General features: G+C 38.7%; 1 protein-coding gene across 8 annotated transcripts in view; it reads right to left on the bottom strand.

Moving 5' to 3' along the window:
• LOC126272480 (E3 ubiquitin-protein ligase Nedd-4) overlaps positions 1–18964 on the bottom strand; it is a 203398-nt gene that overhangs the window by 135853 nt on the left and 48581 nt on the right. The window lies entirely within an intron of this gene.

The raw sequence follows: 18964 nt of genomic DNA, 5'->3' as shown, positions 1-18964 counted from the left end.
ACACACGCGAGACAGATTACATTAGGTATCGGGACACTAAAACCTCTCTATGAATTTTACTATTTGGGCATCAAAATAAATGATTATGGCCAAAGTAGAGAGGACATAAAATGCAGTCTGGCGATAATAAGGAAACCACTTTTGAAACTGAGAAATTTATTACTATAAATTTAACAAGGGAGCCATACTACATCTTGACTTTTATAATTTTTTTATATTTGTGAAACATAACTTCGTCTACGTACTTCTGTTGGTTTAACTTTTGTCTATAAAATGACATGCAGCATTAAATTAGCTCATCAATTAACACTTTCATGTGATTTACCTAGTTTGCAAGATGGCAGTCATACATGTAAACAAGAGGATCATCATCATGTAAAAAATAGTGTATGTATTTTTCTAAATTTCTAATCAGTAACATTTTCTGTAAGAAAGAAAGAAATTATTTTTGGTAGTTCATCCAAAACCGTAAAACTCCGTACAGTCATTTTCAAAGTATTATGTAGCTTTCAAGATAATAGTTTATTCCCAAGTCCTTCTAAAAATAGCCAGATGTAAAATTTGTACTCCACAGTCAGTAAGACCACCACTAATATCCATGCTAGATACACTATCTTGGCTCATGCCGGTCTTGCACATTTTGTACACTCAAATAAAACCTACAGTCACGAGACTCAGTCACATGAAATGTTTGAAGCCTTTCGAGCGATTTCTATAAGCCAAATTAAAAAACATTTTAACTGAACTTTGTTGTGATTAGCAAGAGTCTGGAACATTAACATCACTGAAACTAGCTATTTTTAGACACAAGATGATACATATTATGGACCAGATAAATTGAACAACAAAAATGTAATCTTTTCCGTAATTAATTACTACAGGAAAGGTTAAGTAAGAACTATGACTTTTTCACGTAAATATGAGCTGTATTTTGTGCCACAATTGAATATTTAACTTTTCCTCTGTGACTGTTTGCTACTGTTGATACCGGTCTGGTTTAATGCATTTACAGATTTTCGTAGTTGACAAACTAGTAACCGTTTTTAATAATGGAATGTAGTGAAGAGTGACTGTGTTAGTGAAAACTAAATTGAGGTTTCATGTACATCTTTGAGCAAATATCATCCCACACTCATTTTGACTTCCAGTTTCACGTCAGTCGAGAGTGGTACTATCATGGAGACAATGTGAGAATCAGGTCAGTATCGCCAGTCATGAATGCCGGCATCTCTTTCTTTTTTTCTCTTTTCTTTGTGTGTTTTATGCTTGTCGGGTATGCTCATGGAACATGAATCTTTGTTTAAAAATTTGCACTGCTGGGAATTGAACCCACACTGCCCTTGGGGCAGGTGAGCATTCTAGCAAGCAGTCTCACAGCCCATCAAAGAATTGCCTTAAATTTTAGTGAATTAAAGACACTCCAAGAACTTCGAAGTCTATTGTCTCGAGACTTACTGAGAATTGCATCGAAGTGCTTTGGGCTGCTGGTATTTGAGCTCTTAACTTCATGTACAACAAATATATAAAACAAAAATATGAAAATCTCCCTGTGTGATCTTTTTTAAGTGTTAGGAAGACTTTTCTGAAGGTATTTATATTAAATGTAGCTCTGCACAGATGTGAGATGCAGAGAGTAAGCAGGTAAGTCAAGAAGAAAATATAATATTTTTAAATGTGGTGGAACAGAATAATGTTGAAAATTAGATCAGTATATAAAATAAGTAATGATCAGGTACTTAAATGAAATAGGGAACAAAGAAATTTGTGACACAACTTGACTAAAAGAAAGGATTGGTTGATAGGCCACATCATGAGGCATCATTGAAGAACTGTCAGATTCTTAATACGTTGAAGTGTGTGTGAGTGTGTGTGTGTGGGGGGGTTGGGGCGGGGGGGGGGGGGGGGGTGGGGTGGGTTTAAACTTTTAGAGGGCAACCAGGAACTGAACACAGTAAAAAGGTTCAAACAGATTCAGGACAGAGTACTTATGCAGAGATGAAGATGCTTTCACAGGGTACATTAGTGCGGAAAACTGCACTAAACCAGTTGTTTGAGAGGGTATTAATTCGTACCACAGCTACTTTAAAAAGAAATCTAGCAACTAGTTACCAATATGAAACCAGAAATTATTAAATACAATTTTTCCCCAATAAATACATGCATGGGACCAATATATTAAACAAAAAGGAAACTGTGTAAAGTAGTACTATATCACTGGATAAATTAGAAAGTAATTAATCAATAAAAGATTATGCCTCACATTTTAGCAATATCTTTCTGTACACAGCTGAGAAATACATGACTTCAGCACAACTGCAAGACCTTTTATGTTTAGTAACTTCATATTTCTATTTTAATAATTCACAGTAAGGAATATTCAAACAAGTTCCTCAACACTGCAGCTATGCTCTTAAACTTGCAGCTTCTTTGTCAATGCACCTGCCAGTGCATGACAATGGAGGACAAGTGCATCATGTACAGCACCCCTCCCCCTACACACACACACACACACACACACACACACACACACACACACACACAGACAGACAGAGAGAGAGAGAGAGAGAGAGAGAGAGAGAGAGAGAGAGAGAGAGAGAGAGAGAGGAGGGGGGGGGGGGGTGGAGGGATGTGCACGAACTTTGACCAAGCACTCATTTTTGAAAGCTGAACTACTCCATTGTTCTGACATACATATACAAGCAAAAACTACTACTGATGATTAGTGGCAGGAGAGGGGCAAGTACTTAAGAGCTGTTCTGGCAGAAGGGCTGAATTTATAAATTTATTCAGCTAAAAATCAGCAAGACTGGTAGTGGCCACTGCAGTCTCTCAATAGGCTATTTCTTGGAACATTTTTCTCTACCAGAAAAACCAATAGCTTACAACATGAATCTGTGCCGACCAATTTTGGTTTAGCTTAGAACACTTTCTTCAACATATTTTATGTTTGGGAAATGGCACGAAATTTAGTAAATCCAGTGTTTTGTAAATTGTGCTTCATAGCACATTTTGTTTCTGGTTTGAGGGTTTTATCCTGTGTGTTGATGGAAGAAATAGATTTACTGACCAGTTAATTTTAAAGCCTTACTTCTGAAGCAGCACTTCAATGATCATTTCCCCACACTGTCTGATAATTTAACTGGATATAAATACTTTCAGAACATAGATCCTTCATACTGAAAATGAAAATTCTGAAAATTAAATCAAACATTCTGGCCCACTGCATGAAGTATTGCTGGTTATGTATACATCTATAACTCAAACATACAAAATTTAACTACAGCAGTTGTATGAGAATCTAGACTTTCCCAGGCTTCTATTCAGGTGGCTGTGTTGAAATTTGATGTTTTGATGAGTATCACTGTCATCATATTCTGGCAAAGTGTCACGACTGGGAGGCCATCTCTACCTATCCTTTCCCCAAAGCACGTGGTTCGCAGACACATGATAGGGAATGCGACTCATTTGACTCAGTCTTGCCCAGACATACCACGACTTCATAAAACTCTCTCTAGCAATGTCTCAATTTCCTCGCAGTGCTACAGGAGGCTCTTGTCTTAACTGTAGGCATTTGTGCTTCAGTTAAAAGCTGGCCATAGTGCTTCTAGTTTTCAGGGAGCTTCTTAAGCTGTCTCAACTATAGTACATTTTTATAGTATTCTCTAATTTTTCATTATGCTGTAATGACCAAACTGTAAAAAGTAAATAGATAAACGTTGTTTTCTACTTGTAGATGCTTGTGTAAGACAGTGTTTTCTCAGAAATGTATTGTCACAAAATATAAAGATGGAATGATCATTTTTAACAATAAGTATATAACACTTAGATGTTACCATAAAATATTTCAGTGGCTACACTGTTTTCAAGTTATTTGTCACTTTTAGTAGCGCTACAAAACAATAAGATAAAAGCATGGAATGATTCTTAGTTTCATCATTACTTAATTGCTGGGTGTACTTTTGGCATACAGCTGCTGGTGCAGGCTCTACACCAAACTTCACTGCTAGCCCTCATCTCTGTTGACAAGATTTTTATTGAGTCTTATCTCAATTGACTCTCTGATGATTCACTCCTTCTGCACAACATTTTTGTTTTCTCAAATTCAAATGTGTATCCCTTGTTGAGGCTGTATTCTGCCATTGCTGATTTATCTTTAGGGTCCAGCTGTATGCATAGAATGTGCTTGACACAGTGTTGCAAGATGCAGCACTGTGTCTACCCAATGCACTGCCAGCTACACTCGCAAAGGATGCTATAGATACTACACATTTGCAATTGTTGGTTGTCCTTCACCAAGACAAGGATATCTTTTGTTTTTCATGGTGGTTGAAAGATGGCCTTTATCTTGTGTTTTCTATGAATTCTCACAATTTTGTCTGAGGGACGCTGAGGAGTTTAGAGGAGACGGCACTGAAATCTGCACAGCTCAAACCTAAAGACTTCTCAGTGACATGGATGACACCTTCCTTCATAGTTAGATGCCCTGAATGAGTTCTGGGACCACCTGAACAGTGTACATTAAAACGTACAGTTCACAAAGGAACTACAACACAATGGATGTCTTCCAGTTTTGTACATCATAACACGGAAACAGGCAGATGGTACCCTAGCACATGCAGTCTGCTGAAATAGACCCACATTGATCTCTATCTTCATGCAACAAGCTGTCATCTGGTGCAGCAGTGCACTGTTATAACAATACTAGCACATAAGACGTGCCATTTGCCACAGTTTCCCAGCTGAGCAGCAATACCTTAGATAAGTGTTTTGTCAAAATGGGTACTGTGACACATATCAGATGTTCACTGAAAAAAAAAAAAAAATGATACAGCCATTTGCAAAGAAAAGGTACAAAAGAGGAAGGGAAACTCACTTTTATGCCCATCTTGGGCCTTTCTCAGCCAAAATTGCAAGAATCAGAGAAAACAGCATCTAGTCTCTTTTTTGACCGACACGAAAAACAAAACAAATGCTTGGCTCAGTGAAAGAAACTGCTAATACCTGGTATATATCGAGCTCCTTGTGAGTGTGACCACAAACACAGCCCTGCAAGTTGTGACATTATATGGAACATATTATATGCAAACGTCTGGGCCATAAAGACAAACCAGCAATGGCAGAACACAGCCCCTCAATGAAGAAAATATGTTCAAATTTGAGAAAATGAAGAAAATGACAATGTGCCAAGCTAGGGGCTTTTTAGAGAGAGGATAATAAAAGAATCAATTGAGATAAGTTACCATGACCGTCTTGTGAACAGAGATGAGGGCATGGAACTCTGCACTAGCAGCTATCCAACGACAATGCACACAGCAGCAGTCAATGGTTCACGAGTCTAGTCTAGATGTAATGCACTTAGAGTTGAACAGTGGTAGGTGACCCTCACCACAGTTTGCTGAACCTCACACCTTGGGGAGACACGGCCAAGCAATTTCAACACCCTGTCAGAAGAGGATGTGGGTGACACTCGAGGAAAGATCACGGAATTTAGACACGGCCACCTGGATGGAAGCCCAAGTCGCACTCTAATCAACTCTTATCAAAACTCTTGTCTACTACAATGCTAATTCTTCCATAGTACTAATATCCATTTGTCACTTTCATCATACGCACCACACATGTACATGGGATCTCAAAAAACTGCCATGCCATGACCACTATCAAGACCAAATCTGAAAGAAAGGTCATTCAGGACCAAATCTGAAAGGAGAGACATCAATGAAGTACAACACTGGGCACTGGAAGCATGTTTATTACTGACATCAAAGTACTCTCCTGGATGGAGAGAGCTTTCACTTATACAAATATGTATAGTCACTGAATATCCAGACATTAAAAACATAAGAGATTCCTAGAAGCTTCCAGAAATGATTAATATCAATAATAAATAATTGCTAGTGGTTTTGTTTCAACTGGTGACCCACAGCACACCATTCAGCAACGCTAACCACATGTCTCACTGTATACACCACAGTTCACAGCATTGCTCCCTCTCCTGGAGAAACAGTTACCCACTGTTTTCAAACGCTCTCACTGTAGTTGACTACATCAAAATCTTTGCAATCATTGACTGGGTCTTCAGTTTCCTTGAGCTAGATTCCCATTTATTGACTTCAGGAGCCCCTCCAAGGGGTTGACTACAAACTGAGGAATGATGTTGCTGCTGCAAGTGGGACTGATATCATGAGCCATGGAGGTAACAGCAGGGCATTCCTTTTAGTAGCTCACAAAGCCTGTGGATTGGTAGAGACCTGGCCAGATACCGTATTTACTCTAATCTAAGCCGCACTCGAATCTAGCCCACACCTGAAAAATGAGACTCGAAATAAAGGGGAAAAAAAATTCCCAAATCTAGGCTGCATGCGAAATTTGAGACTCTAAATTCAAGGGGAGAGAAAAGTTTTAGGCTGCACCTCCAAATACAAACAAAGTTGGTCCATTGTAATACGAGACACAATTTAGGTTGAATGAATGACAATACAGCTACAGTAGTTTGGTTCGAGTTGTAAGCTTAGCAGTTAAGCTTTACCAGGTAGCCATTGCTATGAGTCAGGCGTTCCATCCATATTTATACTGGTACCCTTCCTTTTTCACGTGTTCCTCTGGTTTGAATCTACTGCTTATTTTGCTTTAATCTGATAAGTGGCGTTTTCTTTGTTATAGGTGTTTACGTCACTAAGCTGAAAATGCATTACTGTACTGTGTCATGCATTGTTTGTCGCATTCTGATAGTGCGTGTTTACGGCCTGCCGCCACTCGCGGCACGGCTTGCTTTTGTGCGTGCTACCGTCGCTTAAAAAAAAAAAAAAAAAAAAAAAAAAAAGAGGAATCGTCTCATTAGCAAAACAATGGCAAGAGACTGCTATTTGTTGTTACTTACACTGCTGCTTTCTTTGATAATGATTAACAAGAAGCAAATAATAGACTGCGTATGATAGGACATGTTCTGAACAAGAGTTAGGCGAAAATTTTTCTCCGTTTGAAAATCTTTGCGGCCGCTTCTTTAGTACATCAAATTCTGCACAGAAATTAGAGTCATCTTAGGTTTAAATATCTAGTCAGTTGCCGTGCTTCATTTCTGACTGTATCACTATTAGGCATAAGAATAATATGAATATAAACATATCACGATATGTAAATTCTTCCGCATTTGCTGTCGTCTCACTCTAGTTTCGTAGTTTATCAGGCAGACAGGATTTAAATGAGATAGCAGCAAACATGAACGAATACAGGGCAAAATGTTTATATTCGTATTCTTTCTTACGGTGAAGAGAGTACTGCATGTGATTCACATTTCGACAGGTTCCTATTAGCAATATTAGCAACCATCTCTTCTCACAGGTAGGAAAAAATTCAAAATGTAGAGTTGGCCATATTGACAAACATCCCAAACTGTCTTGCCAGTCGGATTTTCGTAGTACATTGAAATTCTGTTACATTCGAAGACAAACAATACGGAATTCGTATTTACTTCGTTGGATAATGTATGAAAATGGAGTGGTCGAAACTCAGGGTGAGAAAAAAGCTCATCTTCCACCTTTTTTTTTTCCATTTATAATTTATTTACTGACGCAGAGGTTTTGGTGCCAGTATTTATCATTGTGCCTACAAAGCATGCCTGTGTAGCGCTACTTATATTTGATGGCAGAAGTTAGTTGTGGTGGCACCTACCAACATTTTTCAGAACTTCCGCTTGCTTTGCACTCAATTCTAAGCCACAGGAAGCTTTTTGGGTTACAAAAACTGGAAAAAAAGTGCAGCTTGGATTTGAGTAAATACAGTACCTGTTTGATTCTGTCTAAAGTTCATAAATCCCAAATGACTAAATGTTGGAGAGACATGGAAATACTTCCAGATAGCTGACCATAGATGAGCTGGGGTTATGAGAAACTATTTCTTCACTTCACAGTTACTTTTATAAAATGTTTTGGTTGCTAACTGGAATTCTCCTTTGATTTGTTTTTCCTCCTCCAAGGCCTCTACAGTTTTCAGCAACACTGGATCTTTCCTCTTTTCAGCAGCAACATCATTTAATGCAATGGTGGCTGGGATTTTATCCCTACTTCTGTGTTCTGCCAAAGGATTCCTCAAAAGGCAGATGGTATCCTTGTGTTTGCATCTGTTTTTGTATACCACTATGATGTCATACTTCTGAAGCCTCAGTGCCATCCCACTAGACTAACTGATAGATCCTTCAGGCTATTTAGCCAACAGAGTATGACTGTCACAAAAGTGAACAGTCTGCCACATAAACATGGACAGAACTTTTTGATGGCCCAAACAACTGGAAGGCACTCTTTATCGGTTGTGAAGTAGTTCATTTTGGACTTTATGAAAATACTCGGGAAGCATGAACTATTACTTTATATGAAGGTAGTATCTGTTCCCGAAAGAACAGATACCATTGATGACCTTCTCAAGAATGAAATGATAATTAAATTGACACCCTAGCTGCAAACAGGCACTGATATACATCATTGGGGACATGTTGAAAACGTGCGCCAAGACCAGGACTCTAATATCAATGCCTGTTTGCAACTAGGGTGTTGATTTAATCACCATTTCATTCCAGAGAAGCTGCACGGTCATCAATGGTATCTGTTCTTTCGGGAACAGATACTACCTTCATATATAGTTAAAATATGGCTACCCGGCCATTGACCACCTTGTGCAAATGCTCATGCTATGCCCCAACTTGTACGGGACTTGGTAGATTAATCTGCCAGGACTAATGAGTGAGATGGACAAACATCTATTAGGATCACAACAAACGTAGTGGTGTGGACATGTTGGGTATGTGGGTCTCACGGGGAGCATGCAAGGGATAAGTCCCTGCAGGCACACTATCCTCTGTGCCCTTGGTGGCTCAGATGGCTAGAGCGTCTGCCATGTAAGCAAGAGGTCCCGGGTTTGAGTCCCAGTCAGGGCACACATTTTCAACATGTAATGATGTATATCAATGCCTGTTTGCAGCTAAGGTGTCAATTTAATTATCATTTCATAAACTATTACCTTCTGATGTATGGGGGTCAATACTCGTGGCTGATTTATCTTGTGTACCCAGTCCGACAATTGTGACAGTCATAAACTGCTGTATGTCTTCTCATATTTCCTAGTGAAAAGCAGAGGCAAGGTCATGGAGATCTCTCACAAATGCATATTGAGATCAGATTCAGGACTCCCATCATACCTCTTCCATATGACTTTTTCTATTGCATGCTAACAATAAACGAATTTCTGAATTGTTGTGACATACTTTACCAGAAGAACTTGGTATATTTCTGCTGTAAATTTTAAAGTGTGAGATTTTGACGGCTTCTGTCATATTCAGATCCACAGTGTTGCTTAGGCCCAAAACATGCTGTGTGCACAACTGTGTCATTCTGCCTTGACAAAGGGGCCTATTCATTAATTGTTTTTGTACTAAGCAGTCTTCTGTTGATTGTCACCAAATGTTTTCTTCAGTTCGGCCTGTAATTTGTGTCAGCTCTTGAGCCTCCCTTCAATGTTGTTGAACCACTGCTTAGCTATGCCATCCAAGTAAAAGTACACACCTGCCAAACACTTCCTGTCAATCCAACGTATTGCATTTGGTGACTTGGTTGAATACTGTCAAGTCAATTCGTCAGGTTCTGAACAGAATCATCAGAAAACACTGATGCAAGTCTGATGTGCAGTGGACTTCAAAGTGGCTTGGAATCCATTGGTCTCCAGAATATACGGTCCCATTCACATAAAAGACGAAGAGCAAGTGAATAAAATTTTCTCTACAAAACATTAGAAATGCTGCTGTTACTTATGTCCAAGATCTGTTAAAGGGGAAACAATCGGCAAGTTATTGCACATACTATTTTTTTTAGCACAATTTTCGAAATCCATGTCTTCATACGCATTCCATAACCCACAGTACAGTGCCTGGAAGATGATATTTCATACCAATATTTACAATTTTCTGTCCTAGTCATTTCTGTATTGGTTGAGGAGAAAATGACTACAGACTTTTGCTGGCTCCCTAATAACTTTTATGTTATTTGCAAGATTCCAATCTGAGATATACACTGATGGCAGCAAAACGGCCGAACAGTCTTCCTCACACAGTTTCACTGAATTCCCCTACAGGATTTCATGACAACTGAGTCACCTTTCTTCCAAGTGTTCCCATTTAAGTTCCCTGAGCATCTCTGGTACACTTTCATACAATTTACAACAACCAGTTATGATCCTAGCATCTCAAGTCTGAAATTCTTTGCTGTCTGTTGTCATGCCACAATTTTAATGACAAAAATGTTTGTCATCTGGATTTTGATTTCCAGCACACTTTCTCTGATTAGTTTTCATTAACTGTAGAAGTGCTTTATGCTTCGTCTGTTTGTGTTGAAAGGGACCAGTTGTGAGGATGAGGGGAGACAAAGATGAAGGCAAAAGAGTCAGAGTATGGCATCAAAGATTGTACACTAGTAAGGACTAGGCTAGCTTCAGCTCAGAGATGACAGAAGGTGCGGAGTGAGAAGGAAAAATGGATTAGAAGAAAGACATTGAAGCTAGAGGGAATAATCACCCCTCAACTAACATAGCTCCCATTTTCCTGGGCAGTCAAGAGCCCCCCCCCCCCTCCCCGTCACCTTCCACACAATGTTGCCTTTTGATGTCCTCAAATACTTATGAACGAGCTTTACACACTAGCTATAATTTCCGCTGCAAAACTTGGACATGTACCCACCCAATGCCACTTACGTCTGCCCCACCACCGGTAGAAGTCAGAACATTTAAGGAAGGCTAACAAGTGAAACCACTGACATTGTTTACCGACTAGCTCAAGTTCTGTGTATGGCTTTTTGTATAGGTAAATGACTGACTTTGTGATGAAGCAACCTAGGATAATTTTTCTGCCCCACTTGTTTTGCCATCTGCCTCCTTAATAGTCTTTTTTTCATTTTAACTAATTACCATTAACATAAGTGCACATAATGTGTATTTCCATAAAAGAGAAAGGCAGGCCCTCAGTTTTTAAGAATATAATACCAGATCTAATTTTGTGCTTAGTTTTATGTATGAATTGATTTTCTAATTTATTTTGGCTATTAATAGTATCTTTCATTGTACGGCATAATCAGTAATTTTTCATAACCTGAATTCTAGTGTTGACTTATAAACAAACATAAATTCTGCAATAATTGTAAAATATTGGAAGACGAAATGCTAGTAATCTTAAAGTATCTATTAGGCTCTATTCAAAAACATGTTAGCAAAGTCAGCCTTTAATTAATTCCAAAGTAATTAACAGTTTTGTCAAAAGTATTGTTTACATAATTATATTTGTTAATTCCATGATTTAAACAAATAATTTGGCTTAACCCTTGTAGTAGAAAAAACTGTTAAACAGAACCAATTTTTTGATGTATTCAGTTAATCGAATGAGTTAAGTTATAATTGTAATTTCTGTAAATTAAACATCAAACAATGTGAAATTTCAGTACCTATTAAACCCTTGTTGATTAGAACCACAACAATGTTTCAACTTAACTATGAAAAAAGTGTTAAACAACTAGGCCATGTGTAAAAAACAATGAGAGTGTCTGCTCCATACATATCTGATTATTCTTTAAACTGTGAACTTTGTGGTTAGGTTTTACTGCTCTTAGATGTTCAACAGAAACTATGGTAGCAGTATGTGCAGGTTTTATCAAAAGTTAAACAATAACGTACTGGCCACATAACTGTGTAGCATTAGAGGGTTGTGAAAAGTGAAATTAAAGTACTGTGAAACACAACGTGCACCTGTCGTCTACATTATTTACAGTAGTCAGTTTTGGAATCCACAACCCATTTTTTCAGCCAGTGCAGCAACACAGTACGTCGACAGCGAGGACCAAAAAAAAATTAAATAAAAGCAGGTGAACCACTACAACTTTTACTGTTGCCCATTTTTCTACTGTTATTTGGTTGCAGAAACATATTCACTTTTTTACCTGAACACACATTCTTTTTGAAAGCCTGCTTCAGATTTTTTAAATTTGGGATCAAGTTATTACAGCATGCAAATTATTTTGACTCCGTCAATAAGACTTTTAATGGCACTTCTTTTGTTGTTGTTGTTGTTGTTGTTGTTAGTTCTAAATGCAGATATCTGTGTGTCAAGTGACTTTCCAAAAAAATTATGTTTTAATCTTCCATCAGCCTTTCTCTTAACTAAGATATCCAAGAAGGATTTTGCATTGTCTTTTTCCATCTCCATGGTAAACTGGATTTTTGGATTTATATCATTCAAATAAGAACAATTCTTCTGAAGTTTTACTGTGTGGTCAAACCACGAATGTGTCATTGAGAAACCAATACCAAAAATCCACAAAGTAACAGCATTCTGTTAATGGGTATATACTGTATATACTGTACAGAATGCAATATGATATGAATAAAATTATACCTAGCTGGAAAACTTGTGTTTCCAGAATGTATTCATTAAATCTTACTTCTTCCACAGTTTGTCTGTCACTATCAAAACCATCCTGCATACAGATGTATCAAGAAAGAAGTGCAAAAAGCAAAAACTGGTTGCAAAAACTGGTTGCATTCCCTGGCTCCCCCCCTCCCCCCCAATACAGTATGTCGGAACCAGTGGATACGTATGATCTGTATTCACAGCAAACCATTTCAGAAAGAGGATGACCTCAAGACAGGAAGGTAGGCTGAGGAGGGCACTTTTGAAGAATGGGATAGGCTTTAAGAGCAATATCTGTATATGTTGTCAACAGATTTCCCAGAAATATCCAAGCATGTTACAATGTACAGGATATAGGAACACAGTACTGATTATTAACAAGCAGCAGATTTTGATTTCACAGATGTGTAAAGATGTACATTTTCAGACAGAGTGACTTCATTTCAGTTACAGTTACAGTTTTGTTTTTTATTTCTCAGTTATGCTATTTTTTTAGCTTCAAACAATGGAAATAATTTTTATTACTATTCTTTTTCATTTCAGTATCCTTACTCTTTTTAGTTTCAATATCCTTACTTTTTTTTTTGTTTCAATATCCTTACTCTTTTTAGTTTCAATATCCTTACTCTTTTTAGTTTCAATATCCTTACTCTTTTAGTCACTATCCCTATTGAATTTAAGCCCATACACATCTGCAGGTATATTTCGGTGGAGCAAAATGTTTTCTGGGCAATTTAGATAAAGTGAGAACCATGTGATGGTGAATAAGAACTTGAAATTATATGATCTTGAGCAAAATTATAAAAAAGGTCATGACAAATATTTCTGACGTTATGTCTCTATATAAATATTTAACCCGTATGAAGCTGCTAGTCTCCCAATAGGCGCCTCCGCAGGTGGCTGATAGGGGGACACTAACCAGATATGGTGTGAACTGGGGAAATAAAATACCCGGGGTGGACCAAAACTAGCAGCTGCTGTCTTGTAGTGTGGTATTGGCTTACCAAAGGCTAAAGAAAGTAAATGTTGAGAAGAAATAACCACACAGAAGCCATAAAGCATCTTGGGGCAACCTCTAGGGCTAACAACTCTAGTTGAAACCAGGATGCAAGTGCATCCAAAACAAATTCAAGTCAAGCATGAAGGTACAAAAAAAAAAACCTTGCTAGCAGCTTTCAACATAAACTCACTCATATAAACTGGAAATCTGAAAACCATCTCCAAAGCACTACACAAAAATCAGATATCCATAATTGCTCTACAAGAAACAAGGTAACCGGGTGAAGACATTTTTGAATCTGACGGTTATCATTTCTTTATTGTTTCTTCAAGACTGGAGCTCAAAAACAGATCCTCAATGGAGCTGTGATGCTTGGAACCGCATCTGCCTGAGAACCAAAATCCTTAAATCGGTCACAAACTTCGAACCAGTGAATGACAGATTATCTAAACTGACAGTCAAACATGCCAACAAAACCTACACCTAGTAAATGTGCATGCCCCTACAAATGATAAAAAAGATCTGACCCAGAAGAAGTGGATAAGTTCTGGGACCTACTGGATGAAAAACTACCTAAGATTCCTAAATATCACGTGAAACCCCTTATGGGTGACTGCAATGCTCAACACAGCCGAGAAAAAAAAATACAAGAAAATTATAGGAAATTACCCTGCCCAGTAGAAAACCAACCAAAACGGCAAAAGTTTTGCATCACAACCTGCAGGTAATGTAGACCCACTTTTGACATCTACCCAGAAAGCAGACCACTTTGCAATCTGCCATTCAAACCATCGGAGAGTTCCAAATAGACCAAGTCATTATCTCCAGGAGGAACAGTCCTGAAATTGTGAATGTCACAGTAAAGAAAAACATAAATGTGGCTTCAGATAATTACATGTCCATAATTACATGCAAACCTTTACCCACAAACACCAAAAAGACTACCAAAAAAATTATATGCTTTCATAATGATAAACTTCGAGAATGGGTCGTCGAGTTCAAAGAAAAGGTGAGACCAAATGACTGCAAACAACAGCAAAGAGCACCTTACTGAGGCTGCCCAAGAATTTACAGAAATCAAAAGAAGCAACAAGCATGCCTGGTGGAAAGACATGTGAGTCAGTCCTCAAGGAAAGACTCAGTGCATGGAAACAATAGTACTCAACTAAATTGGGAACTGACTGGGAAACCTATATAATCCAACATGCCCAAACAGCCAGGGCAATTAGAACTGAGAAGCATAAGTACTAAAAATCACTCTTTGAAAAGATAAAACAAAATTATAGGAAGAATGAAACCAGAGAGTACTAAAGAGCCTTCACACACAAACTGACTGGTTACAAACTGCCGTCACTATGCTTTCAGTGAAAGGACGATACACTGGTGACTTCAAATGGAGAAAATTGTCAGATTCTAGCAGGCTACTTTCAAGAACTACTGAACTGTTAAACATCCAAACCTGATTGAGACCAGAAAACCACTGTTCAGGTGCCCAGAGTCCAGACCACCCGATAAAGATGAAATCAAGCACCACATTGCCCATCTCAAAAGCAACAAAGCATCTGGAGAAGACTCAGTCATAGCAGAACTGTCAAAATATTCCCCAAAGGAATCACTTTAAATGTTAGAAAAACAAATAGAAAAATTGTAGAATAAGGAAATACTGCCCAAAGATTGGAAAATAGCCCTGATCCATCCCTTGCACAAGAAAGGCAGCATGAAAGATGTTTAACAACTACCGAGGAATATTCCTGCTACTGGTAAGCTATAAAATTCTCTCACTTGCCAGTCTGGAGCGTTTAGAAGCCCCACACTTCAAATAGGTGACTAGCAAGAGGGCTTCATAAAAAGTTGCTTAACAGCCGAACAGATCTACAATCTTGAAACAATAATCAGATATTATACTCAGGTCCAAACACTACATGTTAAGTCTTTGTGGACTTCAAGAAGGCATACGATTCCATAGAATGGGAGGTCCTGCTGAACATCCTAAATGAGTTCAGAGTTGACCTTAATTAGAACTAACCAAACAGATACAGAATCCAAAGTACAATTCCTTGGGTGTCTCTCGGATTCCTTTGATGCCAAAATAGGGGTCGGGCAAGGTTATGGCCTGTCTCCAATGCTTTTCAACTGCGCCCTTCAAAAGATGATCAGAACCTGGCAGGAAATATTAATGCAAACGAACTGTAGCCATTTGTGAATTGTAACCAAATCAAAGGGGATCGAAGTAGACTGCTTGGCTTTAGCAGATGACATTGCCTTTCTGGCAAACGACGTAGACACTGCTAGAGTTCAAATCAAACTGTTAAAAGAAATCACTGAACAAACTTGTCTGCAAATATCATTTGAGACAACAGAAGTCCTGACTAACATTAAAGACACCCCACCAGAACTCCATTCAAAATATCATCGCCCGGGTACACAAATTCAAGTACCTGGGTGAGATCAACATGAAAAATGGACTGGACAAGGAGCAGACACGCAAACTAGCAACAGCTTACCAAACATCCTGCATGATCTACAACAAGAAATGCCTTTCCCAGAACACTAAGACATATCACTACGAAACAGTTTTGAAGCCAATAGTTTTGTATGCAGCCGAAACCTTACCCCTAAATGTTGATAAAAGGCTCCTCGAAGAACTGGGGGGAGAGAGAGAGAGAGAGAGAGAGAGAGAGAGAGAGAGAGAGAGAGAGAGAGAGAGAGAGGGGGGGTGCAAAATCATTGTAAGAATCCCAGGATCCAAGTAAACGAATGGCACCCATCAAAACAGATACAACAAGAAAGTCTACAGTAAAATAGAAAACATTACAGACATAATCCATAAAAGACGGGCACGATTTTATGGTCACCTCAAACGAATTGACATAAACAGGTTAATCAAAAATATATTTCTCTTTTTTGATGATGATGATGATGATGATGAGTCCCATACTCCGTTTACCGAGCGTAGGGGAGCGACGCGGGAGACCCGCGCCGCCATACTAGGCAAGGTCCTAGTGGAGGTGGTTTGCCATTGCCTTCCTCCGACCGTAATGTGGATGATTGATGATGATGATGAAGACGACACAAACACCCAGTCATCACGAGGCAGGTGAAAAATCCCTGACCCCGCCGGGAATCGAACCCGGGACCCCGTGCTCGGGAAGCGAGAACGCTACCGCGAGACCACGAGCGCGATTCAAAACCAAAAACTATGACGACATGGTTTGAAAACATCAAAGAAGGCCTCCAGATGCTACATATCAAACCCGAAGATGCTTTTGACAGTGTTCATTTCCAAAATGAGATAGTCACAAACGGAATAACCTGAGACGAGCAACTGAGAAGAAGACACTGTGTCCTTTGGACAGAAGAGTGCAAGCAGGCCCACTCACAAAGAATGAATGAGGGAAATCTGGGCTCAGAAGAAAAGGCAGGCACTGTACTAAGTGCAGCAAGACTTAACATGGTCCTAGATGCCACCCCACCCCCCACCCCACCCCCCCCCCCCAAAAAAAAAAAATAAATAAATAAATATTAAGGAGTAAAGGTAACGATTAGCCCAGTAGTAGCAATGCTCAGTCATCAAAGGTCTTAACTTACCTTAATAATGAAAAGAAAGAAAAAAAAACCTTTACAGAATTTGTGGTCATTTAGAGCCTTCTATCGTAAAGTAGACAAAGCTGTTTAGAGTAAGTTAACTGGAAAATCAAGACCAATGTTAAGAAGTGTGGCAGAGGCCCACTTTACCGCAGTTTTATTAAACCTCTGTGTCAAATGATAACAGAAATGAAATAAGATTTTAGTATAGGAACAGAATTTTGTAGGTAATAGGTGCCTTTGTCAAAGTTCACGGAAACAACAGCTATTTTAGTAGCAGAACGACTTGGATGGACTGTTGAACTTACAAGGGATCCTCCCCATCGCACCCCCCTCAGATTTTGTTATAAGTTGGCACAGTGGATGGGCCTTGAAAAACTAAACACAGATCAATCAAGAAAATAGGAAGAAGTTGTGTGGAACTATGAAAAAAATAAGCAAAGTATACAAACTGAGTAGTCCATGCGCAACATAGGCAACATCAAGAACAATGTGAGCTCAGGAGTGCCGTAGGTCCCACGGTTAGTGTGAGAAACTGCGAAACGAGAGATCCTTGGTTCAAGTCTTTCCTCGAGTGAAAAGTTTACTTTCTTTATTTTCACGAAGTTATGATCTGTACATTCGTTCATTGACGTCTCTGTTCACTGTAATAAGTTTAGTGTCCGTATTTTGCGACCGCACCGCAAAACCGTGCGATTAGTTGACGAGAGGACGTGCCTGTCCAATGGGAACCGAAAACATTCAATCGCAAGGTCATAGGTCAACCGATTCCTCCACAGGAAAACACGCCTGATATATTCTATACGACACTGGTGACGGCATGTGCGTCACATGACAGGAATATGTTGTCGACCCACCTAACTCGTGCACTTGGCGAACGGGTAAAAAGATTCTTCTTCTTGCCCAATTTAGGTTTTCTTGTGGATGTGATAATCACTCCCAAAAAAGTGATGGACAGATAATTGTCTGAAAATAAAAAATTAAAGTTTTCATTTGAGGGAAGACTTGAACCAATTACCTCTCGTTCCACAGCTCCTCACGCTACCTACAGGACCACGGCGCTCCTGAGCTTACATTGTCCTTGATGTTGCCTATCTTGCACATGGACTATTCAGTTTGTATATTTTGCTTACTTTTTTCATAGTTCCACACAACTTCTTCCTGTTATCTCAATGGATCTATGTTCAGTTTTTCAAGGCCTATGCACTGTGCCAACTTATAACTAAATCTGAAGGGGGTGCAATGGGGAGGTTCCGTTGTTAGTAACCAAACTATTTAGCACAAAATTAAGTATAAAGGTAATATAAATGACAGCGATGATTGTCAGGGAACAGAAAAATATTTTGCTTATTATCTGATGGTGAAAGTGAATTAGTAATACAAAAATTCTACTATCTAGGAAATACGATCATATAAAATTACTAAAGCATGTAAGACACCAGAAGCCAGTTAGTTCTGGTGAAGAAAGCTTCCTTCAATGAAAGATCTCTAGTGATGAAATATGGGCATAGAACTGAGGAAGAAATTTTATCACAATTTTATGTGGAATCTGACTCTAGGAAGAAGAAGTCAAAACTGGAATTATTTGAAGAAGAAAGGTTGTTTGTCCATCTTTTAGTTGGTTTCATTCCTTCATCTCTTCTTTACTTTTGCTAATGTATACATCTCTCTATATTTAATGCAACTAACTCCTTAACTAAACAACTTGTTTTATATTTTCTGGCCTTCATCTGCCCTTGCAATTCTGGCCCTGCTTGTGAAGTTGATTACCCTGTCAGAATTCTTAGATGTTCATCCAGACAGCTAGTAAATATTCCCAATTTTCACCAATGTAGAGACTCAATACTTTGCACAGATCGACTCTGCAGGTTTGTTTTTCCCTAGAAAGCAACTTTCCTAATGACGAAATCAGTATTTCTGACAGCTCCATAAAGTTTATC

The sequence above is a fragment of the Schistocerca gregaria genome, chromosome 5, assembly GCF_023897955.1.
Source record: "Schistocerca gregaria isolate iqSchGreg1 chromosome 5, iqSchGreg1.2, whole genome shotgun sequence".
NCBI classification, from domain to species: domain Eukaryota; kingdom Metazoa; phylum Arthropoda; class Insecta; order Orthoptera; family Acrididae; genus Schistocerca; species Schistocerca gregaria.
The sequence above is the reverse complement of the archived record's forward strand: the minus strand, read 5'-3'. Positions and strand labels throughout refer to the sequence as shown.